At 41.2% G+C, this 11178-nt stretch overlaps 1 long non-coding RNA gene across 1 annotated transcript in view; it reads right to left on the bottom strand.

Moving 5' to 3' along the window:
* Nucleotides 1–1468: 1468 nt before the first annotated feature.
* The window catches only part of LOC106938047 (uncharacterized), a 19679-nt gene continuing 9969 nt past the window's right edge, over nucleotides 1469–11178 (bottom strand). The window contains exons 2-3 of the long non-coding RNA XR_001422518.1: nucleotides 2458–2645; nucleotides 1469–1504 (exon numbers count right to left, since the gene is read on the bottom strand). This is a non-coding gene — a long non-coding RNA (uncharacterized LOC106938047). The remainder of the gene's footprint in view (nucleotides 1505–2457; nucleotides 2646–11178) is intronic.

Here is an 11178-nt window from a genome sequence, read left to right as displayed (position 1 = left end):
ACTACAGGTAGATGCATCGAAACATGAATTAGGCGCCTAGATGGTGGTGCTAGGTCCAATCAAGCATTTAGCACAGCTCAATAGACACCATGGTAGAATTCCTCAGACAAAGAATCAAGGCAACATTCCAGGTATGTTTTTGATGAGGGAATAACATCATAGCATGATGTAAAAAGTCGATTTTACTGGATACTGGACCTTTAACACCAAATTGGTGGGCTGCTAGTGGACTGCCCTGTTGCCCTTACCACTGGGCTTAGCAAGTTTATAGGGGAAATCATGGATGAGTATCTTACAATATTTTTAGAAGATGAGGAAGATGTTATGGTGATAGAGATGCTCAATATTCTTTACTGTGATGCAGTTCCCTCAAGTTCTGAGGAATGTAGGGATGATAATGATCTGTACTGCGACGTGTAATATTTAAATATTCTTTACATTTCGTGCATGATACTGGTGATTGCAACTAATCTAACATTTCCAATTATTTTTGGCTGAAGTATATAACTATATGACAGACTGAAAGAGAGCAGGATGTACATCTTCCAGTTCCAGCACAGTTGAGGGTGGTGAGGCAGGAGAGAGCAAGATTCAGTTTAAAATGGTCATTAAAACAACATGCTTTGATAGAATTTAGCCTATTGTTTGCTCAGAGTTAAACTTACAGGCAGTCAGATCGGCTCAGCATTTTTCCGTTTTGAGTATATTCAGAGTTAGCTGTTGACACTGACATAACAGTTAAATAACGTACATATTGTAAGTTAGTGAACAGATATTTACCTTTTAGCTAATTTAACCTTTCATGTTATTTTGCTGCATAAAGAATGTTATTATTTTGGAGTTATATTCACTTTCTGACCATTCATTGAATACTTATGTTAGACTGGGAAAGGAAATCTTTTGGTACATCAGCCCCTCCAATCATTTCCAATCAGCATAGCTACAGAAATAGCTCAGGATAATCTAAGACAGTCTAACTGTATGCTTTATCAAATATGAGAGTTTTAAGCCTAATCTCACGGTGTCTGGCTCATGGACTAAAACTGAGGGCAGGCTAATAACTAAAAGATCTACCCCTTCATTTTACATTTAGAAATGGTAGAAACCACCAAAAACCTACAAAATATAAAATGTCTCCAAGCAAAGCCTGCTTCTCTTGATTTTTTACAGATCTTTTGATTTGTGGGTGGTGTCCAACTTTTGAAATCCACATTTGACTTAACCTTGAACTGCAGCCAGAGCTTTTCAACCTACTTCAAAAATTCAACAGAAATATCCTGCAACTTTAGATGCGCCCTTGCTCCAATCGACTTTCAACTGTGCTATTACTATGTTATATTAATAAATTGATAAAAGCATTAAAATAAACTGCATTTTTTGAGCAGTTTACATTTAGAGCAAATAAATAGGCTATCACGTACCCCAGGCAGGATCTTCAAGTTGTGTAGAGAATTCTGTGCTTCCAAGGCTGATTTACGAGTATAATATGTTACAAAACAACAACCTGCCAAAAAATAAAAAAGTGTTAAAACAAGTCCCAGACAAGTCTTGATGTGTAAGATTGACTGATGAATAAAATGTGAATTTTCTTTTGTATGACAGATTAAACAAAAATTTCAACACATGAATGTGTGCATAATAAAATGTATTTTAGTATTTACTTAAAGATGTTTTCAAAAGGCACTTTTTGTCTATCAAGCAAAACTTAAGAGCCCTTAAATAAATAAATAAATAAATAAATAAATAAATAAATAAATAAATAAATAAATAAGGGTGTACTTGTACTTCTTGAGGAAGCTAAGATCATTTAAGGTTTGCAGCAAGATGCTGCAGAGCTGCTATAAACCTGTTGTTGAGAGTGTCATCTTTTCTGCTGTCATATGTTGAGGAAGCAGAATCAGAGCTGGGATCTAAAAACAACAACTGATAAAGGAGGCTGGTTCAGTTCTGGGGCTGTTGTGGAACCTTCTGGAGATGGTGAGTCAAAGAAGGATTTTACATAAAATCAAGAAAATTATGAACAACCCTGACCATCCTCTTCATGAGACTGTCTTAGAAAAACAGAACGTCTGCAGTTAGAGGCTTCTTCAAATACAGCCATCCCCTCTACAATAACTCTGAAGAATTTGAATTTGTATGAGTTAAAACAACATTTCCCTTTGGGATCAATAAAACTCTTTTGGATTTGAAGTCTCCTGAGGCAGCTGCTCTTATTTATCTAATTTGTCATAATTGATAAGCAGAAGATTTAGCTTTATGGTTATTGTTCTCATATTTCTTTGTTAAAGGCAGTAATGACAATTCTAAGAATTTGGGTTTATGGGTTTTAAAATGTTTCACTTGAATTGACAGTCAACCAACCAGAAGGAAATCCTGTTAAAAGATTCAGTGTGTTTACACAAAACATTGATTTTATGAGTGTGTTGCATGCATGATTGTAAATGGTTGCATGGTGACCTTTGCTCTGTGGTGGGTTTTGGCTCCGGTCTCGTAAGACATTAATCTCGTAGACTGATCCAAAGGGTTCAAACAGCTCACGAAGCTGCTCTTCAGACCATGACCGTGGGATTTGTCCCACAAACATCTTAATAGCATCAATATCTGGTTGATCTGGATGATCCAGAGATCCATTCATCTTCTTCCTGCTTTAGGCACAAATACAATTAGACAGACAAAAAAAGTATATGAAAGCTTGCAACTATAATTGGGAAGTGTGTGTTGAATATATAATTTAGCTAGTAGTTTTTTTCATTGCAACTCAAATTAGCATGATGCTTATTTTAACCATGAGCCTTTATTGTATACCATTTCAAAGGTAAATTTTGTCATCATTCATTATAAAAATAATAGATTTTAATTCATAATTTAATACTCTTTTGCTGTGAAGTTAATTAATGACTTTCTATTGGTATAATGCCCAATGTCGTCAATGCCTTATGTTACAATTCTCTTTCAAAACTTCTCTAGTTAACGCTCACGTTTTGGAGCCAACAGTGATACCTAGTGACTAAGAATGTAACTGCATGTCTGAGCTTGAACTTGAATAACAGTAATTTGACAATAAACCCAGTGCAACTTTTTTAAGTTGGGTAATGTAGATGGAATTATGTTTGTGCTCAAACTTTTCAGAGGAAGTTACTGTGTTTTGTGAATAAATAGATCTGTGTCACTGTAACCCAATACCAAAGAGGATTACAGCCACTGAAAAAACAAATCGTGACTCTAATCTCAGAATTTTAAGCTATTTTTCTCTGTCCTTTTTCTCAAAATTATGACTTAAAAGCAGATGGTTCCTGGGAGGAACCAGCTTTAATGACCAAGACGCAAGTTGTGGAAGGGGACAACTGTCAGGGCCATGGGTGGTTTGAGTTTTTTTGAGGTTTGGTTATTATTTCTGAATTGTTTAGTCTCTTATTGTGATTAGATAAGCCTTGCTTCCATTTTACTTTTGTTCAGTCCTTTCTTAGTGATTGTAGTTTATTATTTTATTTATTCCTTGCATCTATCTGTAACTGTTAGATAAATTTTCTTAGTTCCCCTGTTGTGTACTCTCCCTCTCCCCCTTCTCTCTCTCTCTCTCTCTCTCTCTCTCTTCAGCCTGCCGTCTGCTCTCTCCCCACAGGGCTATTCAACTAAATTGCTCAGGGGCTGTTCATTCATCAAATTATGCATTATGTTAAAAAAAATTGAGAATTATGTTCTAAGTATTGAAATTATCTGTTTCATTTAAAAAATAGATAACTCCCAAAAAGTATTTTTGTAACCCAGTGTAATTAATGAAATGAAGCTCAACTAGGTGCAGCTGGAAAAGACTGTGTGCTTTTCCAGCTGCTCCCCTCAGGCAGGAGGCTGAGGAGCATCCAGAGGAAGACCACCAGGCTGAGAAATGGTTTCTTCCCTTCAGCCGTCAGACTGGTGAACTCAAGCTGCAAAAGTTTTGCAAGGGAACACAAAAGAAAAAAAAATTCCCATGTGCCCTGGAGGTCTCCGTACACCTCCATTTCCTGGAGGCGTTTCTTTATAGTGTTTAAATCTGTCGGCTCTTCCACGAGCTCCTTCGACAGGTCCTCAAAGAAAGATAATTGGCAGCCTTCCCACTTCAACCCAAGCTTTTCTTTGGCCATCTGCAGCAACTTGTCCTGAGCTGATGAGCGCAAAAACCGTATCAGGATGGTTCGGGGTGGTTGACATCTGGCTTGGGTGCCAGTGAGCGATGGGCCCGCTCCACTTCGAACTCACTGCCCGCGAGGCCAAACTCTTGAGCAATGGTCCTCTCCACATACTGATGCACATTTCCTCTTTTGTCTTTGTCTTCTTTCAGTCCCACCATTCTCACGTTGTTCCTCTGACTCCGGTTCTCCAAGTCCTCGACTCGTTCCCAAAGAGTCACCAGTTTCTTGTCACATATCTCCACACATTTCTCCATCTGAACACTTGCATCTTCAATATCAGACACTCGCTATTCAACTTCGCACAAAGTTATTAGAATATGTTTTTAGGGAGTCTTAAAACTCTTTAGTTGTTTATTTGATTGAGACGACATCTGCTGCCACAACTTGTAGCGTTCGTTGCACTCATTTTCCATATTTCTTCCATGAAGTTGGAGTCGGTATGTTTCTCTTCAGTGGAGCTTAAGTCCGTCAACGGGTTAGCATTAGTGCTTTCAGGGGTGGGGCTGGTCTTCGCTGCTAGCTTGCTCCTTGTTGCTGGATCTTTGAAAAAGTTAGCTTTGCTGTTACTTGACATTTCATCAATAAATTATTAATATCTGTCCTCTTCGAAAGATTTTTTGGATTTACCGTGTCAGATGTATTTATATCCGGGTAAACTGAGAGGTATACATTTCAAATAAATGTGAGAAAAAACTGTTGGTTTCTGTAGCTCTCCGAGTGTGCTGCCATCCTCTTCGGGGTCTCACGTGACTCTCACAACTGAGATGTTAATACAGTGAGGAAAATAAGTATTTTAACACCCTACAACTTTGCAAGTTCTCCCACTTAGAAATCATGGAGGGGTTTAAAATTTTCATCTTAGGTGCATGCCCACTATGACAGACATACACTAAAAAAAATCTACAAATGAGCTTTTAATAAATTGTGTGTTACTGCTGCAAATAAGTATTTGAACACCTGTGAAAATCAATGTTAACATTGGGTACAGCAGCCTTTGTTTGCAGTTACAGAGGCTAATCGTTTCCTGCAGTTTTTCACCAGGTTTGCACTGCAGCAGGAATTCTGGCCCATTCCTCCACACAGATCTTCTGTAGATCCGTTATGTTCTGTGTTTTCTGTGTAGTTATTTTTGAGGTTTTCTGTTTTTAGTCCTATTCCTGTCCTGTCTTCCCTGTTGATTGCTTCCCAGGTGTGTCTAGTTACCCGATTACCCTCCCTGTGTATTTAAGCCCACCTGTTGTCTTTGTCTCTTGTCGGGTCCTCGTCTTATGTCAGTTGTTGTCTTTCATCTATACTCTCCGGTAGAACTGCGAAGTCCTGGATAGCGTTAGCTCTCGTTTTATTGAGGATTAGAAAGGTGGCTATACTCTTAAATATCTAAGTAAAAGAAATAACGCACAGAGACGTAGTTCTTGCTGCTAGGCCATAGACGAGCCGGAGATTTATTACACCACCACGGATACCTCGTTACAGTTTCTTCAGTTCAGTACAAAATCTTCATCGTCATCGTCTTGTCACAAAAAATCTCTCCGAAGTCTACCATCAACCTATTTTATACTTTCTCATCTTCATCAGTGTGTGTTTGAAAGTTTCAACCAATGGCGTGCTACTGTTGTTTTGCAGAAAGATTCTGGCACGCTTTATACTGAGTGTGTATTGGGCGACCTTTAAAATATTTTGGACCTCACGAACTCAACATCTGCTCCATTTCAGAATTGCTGAATAGGGCAATTTATCTCAAATTGTTGATTTTATCTTGCACAAACAGACATCCTTTCCAGTAAATTCTGGCTCCATTTGCGCTTTGCACGCAAATGGAAGGAAAGAATTCGGTCAGGTTGACCTAGTGCGAAGCCAAAGTCTTCGCCGAGGTGCCAATGTCTTTTTCCGCCAAACAACTCCTTAGATAGTATTTCCGCTCTTACAGTTTTCAGTCCTGTGTATCAGTTGCTACCAGGAATTAGCTGTGTGCTATACTCTCTGCTGTGCCGTCTGTGCTGGACAGTTTTGAGCTTTCACCATTAAATTCATCATTTTCTTCACAACCTGGGTTCCTGCGTTCAACCTCACCACCTCTCACTCACCAATTCATGACAAGATCAGCCAGGTTTCTGGGCTGTTGCTGAGAAACACGGAGTTGGAGCTCCTCCAAAGATTTTCTGTGGGGTTTAGGTCTGGAGACGGACTAGGCCACTCCAGAACCTTGATATGCTTCTTATGGAGCCACTCCTTGGTAATCCTGGCTGTGTGCTTCAGGTCATTGTCATGTTGGAAGATCTAGCCACGACCCATCTTCAAGGCTCTAAATGAGGGAAAGAGGTTGTTCCCCAAAATCTTGCAATAAATGGTCCTGATCATCCACTCCTTAATACAGTGCAGTCGATCTGTCCCATGTGCAGAAAAACACCCCCAAAGCATGATGCTTCCACCCCCATACTTCACTGTAGGGTTGGTGTTTTTGGAACACCTCCACCTTTGTCCTCCAAACACAAGTGGAATTACAATCAAAAAGTTCTATTTTGGTCTCATCTGACCACATAACTTTATGCCATGACTCCTCTAGATCATCCAAATAGTCTTAGGCAAACATAAGACACGTCTGGATGTGTGCCTCTTATTTCTCTTAGTCATGTGGATTGCTGCCAACAACAGTCAGGCAATTAGATCATTCGCACACCTGCTATAAACTTATTGCATCTCTAACAGTGCTGTTTACATTATACTCTATATGCATGTATAACATAGGCATGTTTATCGGCCTGCTTATTTCAATTTTGAGGGATTGGAGATTGGCCGAATCTGTGAAGCCAATCTTATCCTCAGATCTTATTTACCTTATTTACATCAAAGGTTTAAAAATCAGCTGCTGTCCTCTTCTGTTCTACAGTAAGAGATTTGACGGACAGACCAGCTCACCAGGTCATGTCTGTACGTTTGCTGTTAACAGTAGTCTGTTGCCAACTCAGCAACTCTCTTACTATATTTAGTAACATTTCAGATTTAAAAAAATGGTATTGGTCACTGCCAGTAGGCAGGCCAGACTTTTTGAAAGATCTGTAATCGGGGAACAGCCAGAAAACTGCAATCGGTGCAGCCCTATTTAAGAAGGAATACATACACACATATTCATGACATACTTTTATTAATTCCTTTTAGGCATAATTACAATAACTAAAATTTTAATTTATATACACAACATAATTTTTTCTCAAATGAGAATGTGACCAGTACTGGGCTGATTCTGTGCTTTCACATGATAACTGGAAAAGTTTCACATGACTTATAAGCTGTTGTAAAAATGTTTTAATCACATAAATTATCATTTTGCTACATAATGTCAAACATTGAAAAGTTTTAATTATTGTTAAACGTTTTCAAACATGCCACGAGAATCAACTCATTTAAAGTTAAGACTCCGTTTCACACAAATACGAACATCATGGCATAAACGTTTGGTTCTTGAACTGGACTATCCAAGGTCGCTATCAAGCTTAGTTTCTATTGGGAGCTCCACAAATCTTTTTGATAATTACGTTACCAAGACGCGTGAAAACATGGAGCTTAGCGCAAGTTCAAGCTGGAAAACTTCTGCCTCACCTGCTCCACCCAATCGCTGCGTCATGCTCTCCGCCTCCAACCTCAGCGCTGGACCCGGACCCGGCGTGTTCAATCTTCAATGAAGCTCCGCATTTAAGGATCCATACACACGCCGGCAGCCGCTCTCCAGCTGTGCTCAACTGGTACGCATCTCAATATCTGACTTTGAGTCCGATGTCCCTCTTCGTTCTCCGGTCGCCCCCCGCGGGGATCCGGATACCCTTCCCCTCTCTCCGGTCAGGCGCAGCTCTCGTCTGGCTATGCGCTCAGGTCGCCTGTCTCCTGCTTCCTTCCTTAAATCTACGGGAATCTCCCTTACCCCAGGCCTTCGATCTCCTCAAGTGGCTTCATTAGCGGCTCTCCTCCCACTCAATGACTCCTCTCCGTCTCCTTTGCCACCGTCTACTCCTCTTCCTCCTCCTCCAGTCAGCGGGAAGAGAACCTGCAAGTCCTCCGCTCCTCCCGCTAAGCATCGTAAGGGCCGCCCCTCCTCCTCTCAGTTGGCCGGATGTCTTCCCGGGCCCTCCTCTGCTTCAGCGCCGGATCCTACCCCTCTTCGCCAAGCTCTCAGTTCCGCTCCGGAAGCTCCCGGCCCTTCCTCAGACCTCAGCTCACTCCTCCCTCCCTTTCCCGGCAAGAGCCGTCGAGGCTCCAGGAATTAGTTTCTTGCTTTCTCTCCACCCCCCATCCATGTCCCCGTATTAACTTCTTTTTTGACCCACCACCCCGATCGTTCGTTCGTTGATTTTCTTATCACTGGTCTCACTCAGGGATTTTTCATAGGCTTACCCCAACTTCCTGCTTCTTCTCTGGTCATCCCTAATCTTCAGTCAGCGTTAAACGATCCAAACGCTGTCTCACAATTATTGCAGAAAGAAGTGTCTAAGGGTTATGTCATCGGCCCCTGTGCTTCTCCCCCCTTTTCCCACTTTCGCGTTAACCCTCTTGGAATCGCAGTTCGCAAATATTCAGGGAAAAAAACGGCTAATTCTAGACTTATCGGCGCCTCATTCCGGTCCCCACCTCAGCATTAATAGCCTTATTCCAAAACCGCCCTTCTCTCTTCATTACGCCTCTATAGATCACGCTGTCACTGATAAAACCGGCCGGTCCGGGCGCGGGGCTGGCAAAAGCCGACATCACTGACGCTTTCAAGATCATGCCAGTTCACCCCTCCCAATGGCACCTGCTGGGTGCTAAATGGGACGCTAAGTTCTATTTTTTCGTGCGTTTAACTTTTGGTTGCAGAAGCAGCCCCGGTCTCTTCAATTCATTATCCGAAGTATTATGCTGGATCCTTCTGAATGTTGTCAAACTTCCCTTCGTTCTCCATCTTCTCGATGACTTTCTCCTTATCGATCCTCCCTCTCGCTCTTCCCGCTCCCTCTCCGAACTGAAAGCTCTTTTCAATCATGTCGGTGTTCCCCTCTCCGAAGAGAAAACTGTCGGTCCGACACAAAGGTTGGAATTCCTGGGTATCACATTAGATTCCAAAGAAATGGTAGCTTCGCTGCCAGCCGATAAGCTATCTTGGATTCATGAGATTTCTCAAGCTCATCCGTCTTCCTCGACCCTTTCCAAGCGTCAGCTTCTATCTTTACCCGGGCATCTCAACTTCGCTATGCGCATAATCCCCCAGGGGCGCTCTTTTATTTCTCGGCTGCTCGATTTAGCGAATTCAGGTCCTTCCTTATTCCATCAGGTCGTTCTAGACGCCGGTTGCCGCTCCGATTTCGCATTCTGGTCCTCACTGCTTAACTCCTGAAATGGTATCTTTTTTTTTTATGATGACATCATTCTCTCGGCAGATTCCATGCAGTTTTTCACAGATGCTGCCCCGTCCGCAGGTTTCAGTGGCTTTTTTCAGGGCAGCTGGTTCGCAGAAAAATGGCCTCATTCGATTCCAAAGTCCGAGTCCTTTTATTTTTATTAAATCGTTCCCATCGCTGCAGCCTGCTGCATTTGGGGAAAGCAGTGGAAACGTAAGCACATCATAGCTTTCTGTGACAATGCAGCAGTCGTCGAAGCTATTAACAAAGGCCGCTCCTCTTCCAAATCTATCATGCCTTTTCCACGGCGTATTAAATGGCAATCCGTGGTTAATAATTTCATCCTCTCTGCGCGCCACGTCCCGGGTCATTCTAACGCCATTGCCGTTGCTCTGTCTCGCCTTCAGCTCCAGATCTTCCGCCATTTTTGCCCTTCATCCGACCTCCTCCCGACGCCAGTTCCCTCTTTCGAGGATCTCATTCTGAATTAATCTCCCCTTCTCTCCAGCCTTTACTGCAGTCTGCAAAATTTTACGTTAAGAACGGCCTTGCGCCTTCTACGTTTAAATCCTACACGTACGCCTGGCACAAGTATGCCAAATTCTGTTCCCTCCACAAGACCCCACTTTATCCTATCCAAATTAACACGGTCGTAGCCTTCATTACCTATTGTTTTGAGCACCTTAATCTCACACCCTCTTATATTCGCAGCCTTCTCGCCGGAGTTAATTTTTTCTCCCAGTGTGATGGCCAAATCCATGGCCACACTCTGAAGGCAGAAGTCGGTAACTCTTATGCACAATTTAGTTTTCATAATTTATTTTTTCATCAAATACAAACTTTAGTTTCAGTAAAACATTTATTAGTTGACTGGGTTACATTTGTTCTTTATGTTGGCGCGCACATTTAGTTAACAGATGTATTTATATCAACTTTAAAGTTTAATTTGTTTGCAACCAACTTTGTTTGTTTGTTTTTCCCGGTACTTACCTGCCTTGGAGTGGCCAGACAAAAGATGGATGCCAGGGCTCAGCAGGCTTAAATGCTGATTGGACTGCACCACTAGTTCCTGCTGGCAGGGGAAATTTGTAGTTTCTTTATTTAGATAAGTTTTGTATTTAAGTAAATATTAGTATTTAAACTTTAATATTTTTGATTTTCATTTTTTGGGTTTTAGTTTAGCCAAACTTAGCTGTACTGTTAGTTGTTTTGTGTTATTTGTAATTGTATTCTGTTTAGTTATCCCTATTGTGTCTTAATTGGTCTGATCAGCCAGTATATAAACCCTGTGTGTCGTTTCTTTGTTAGGTCAGTTATGTTTGTGCAGCCAGTTTGTTTACATTTTTGCCTGAGTTCAGTTTTGTTTCTTTGACCTCTTTTATGAGCTCAGTTTATTCTTTGTCATTTATAATCTTTGGGTTAAAATAATAAAAAAAAAAAACTATTTTTCTAATTAATATCCTGTGACTCCTTCTGTTTTTAACTCGGTCCATCACACCCAGCTTCATCAGCCTTCCTCCTCTCAAAGCCTCTTTTCTAACCATGTGATAAAGCTTCTCCTGAAGGGCATTTCCAATAGTCACCCGTCACTACCAGATAGCAGGAAACCAATCACATTTCCTATCCTCATTAATTTGCTC

This window comes from Poecilia latipinna, unplaced genomic scaffold (assembly GCF_001443285.1).
Source record: "Poecilia latipinna isolate Pla-1442-1.1 unplaced genomic scaffold, P_latipinna-1.0 Scaffold2493, whole genome shotgun sequence".
Taxonomy (NCBI): domain Eukaryota; kingdom Metazoa; phylum Chordata; class Actinopteri; order Cyprinodontiformes; family Poeciliidae; genus Poecilia; species Poecilia latipinna.
Note: the sequence above shows the minus strand (reverse complement) of the source record. Positions and strands in the feature narration are given on the sequence as shown.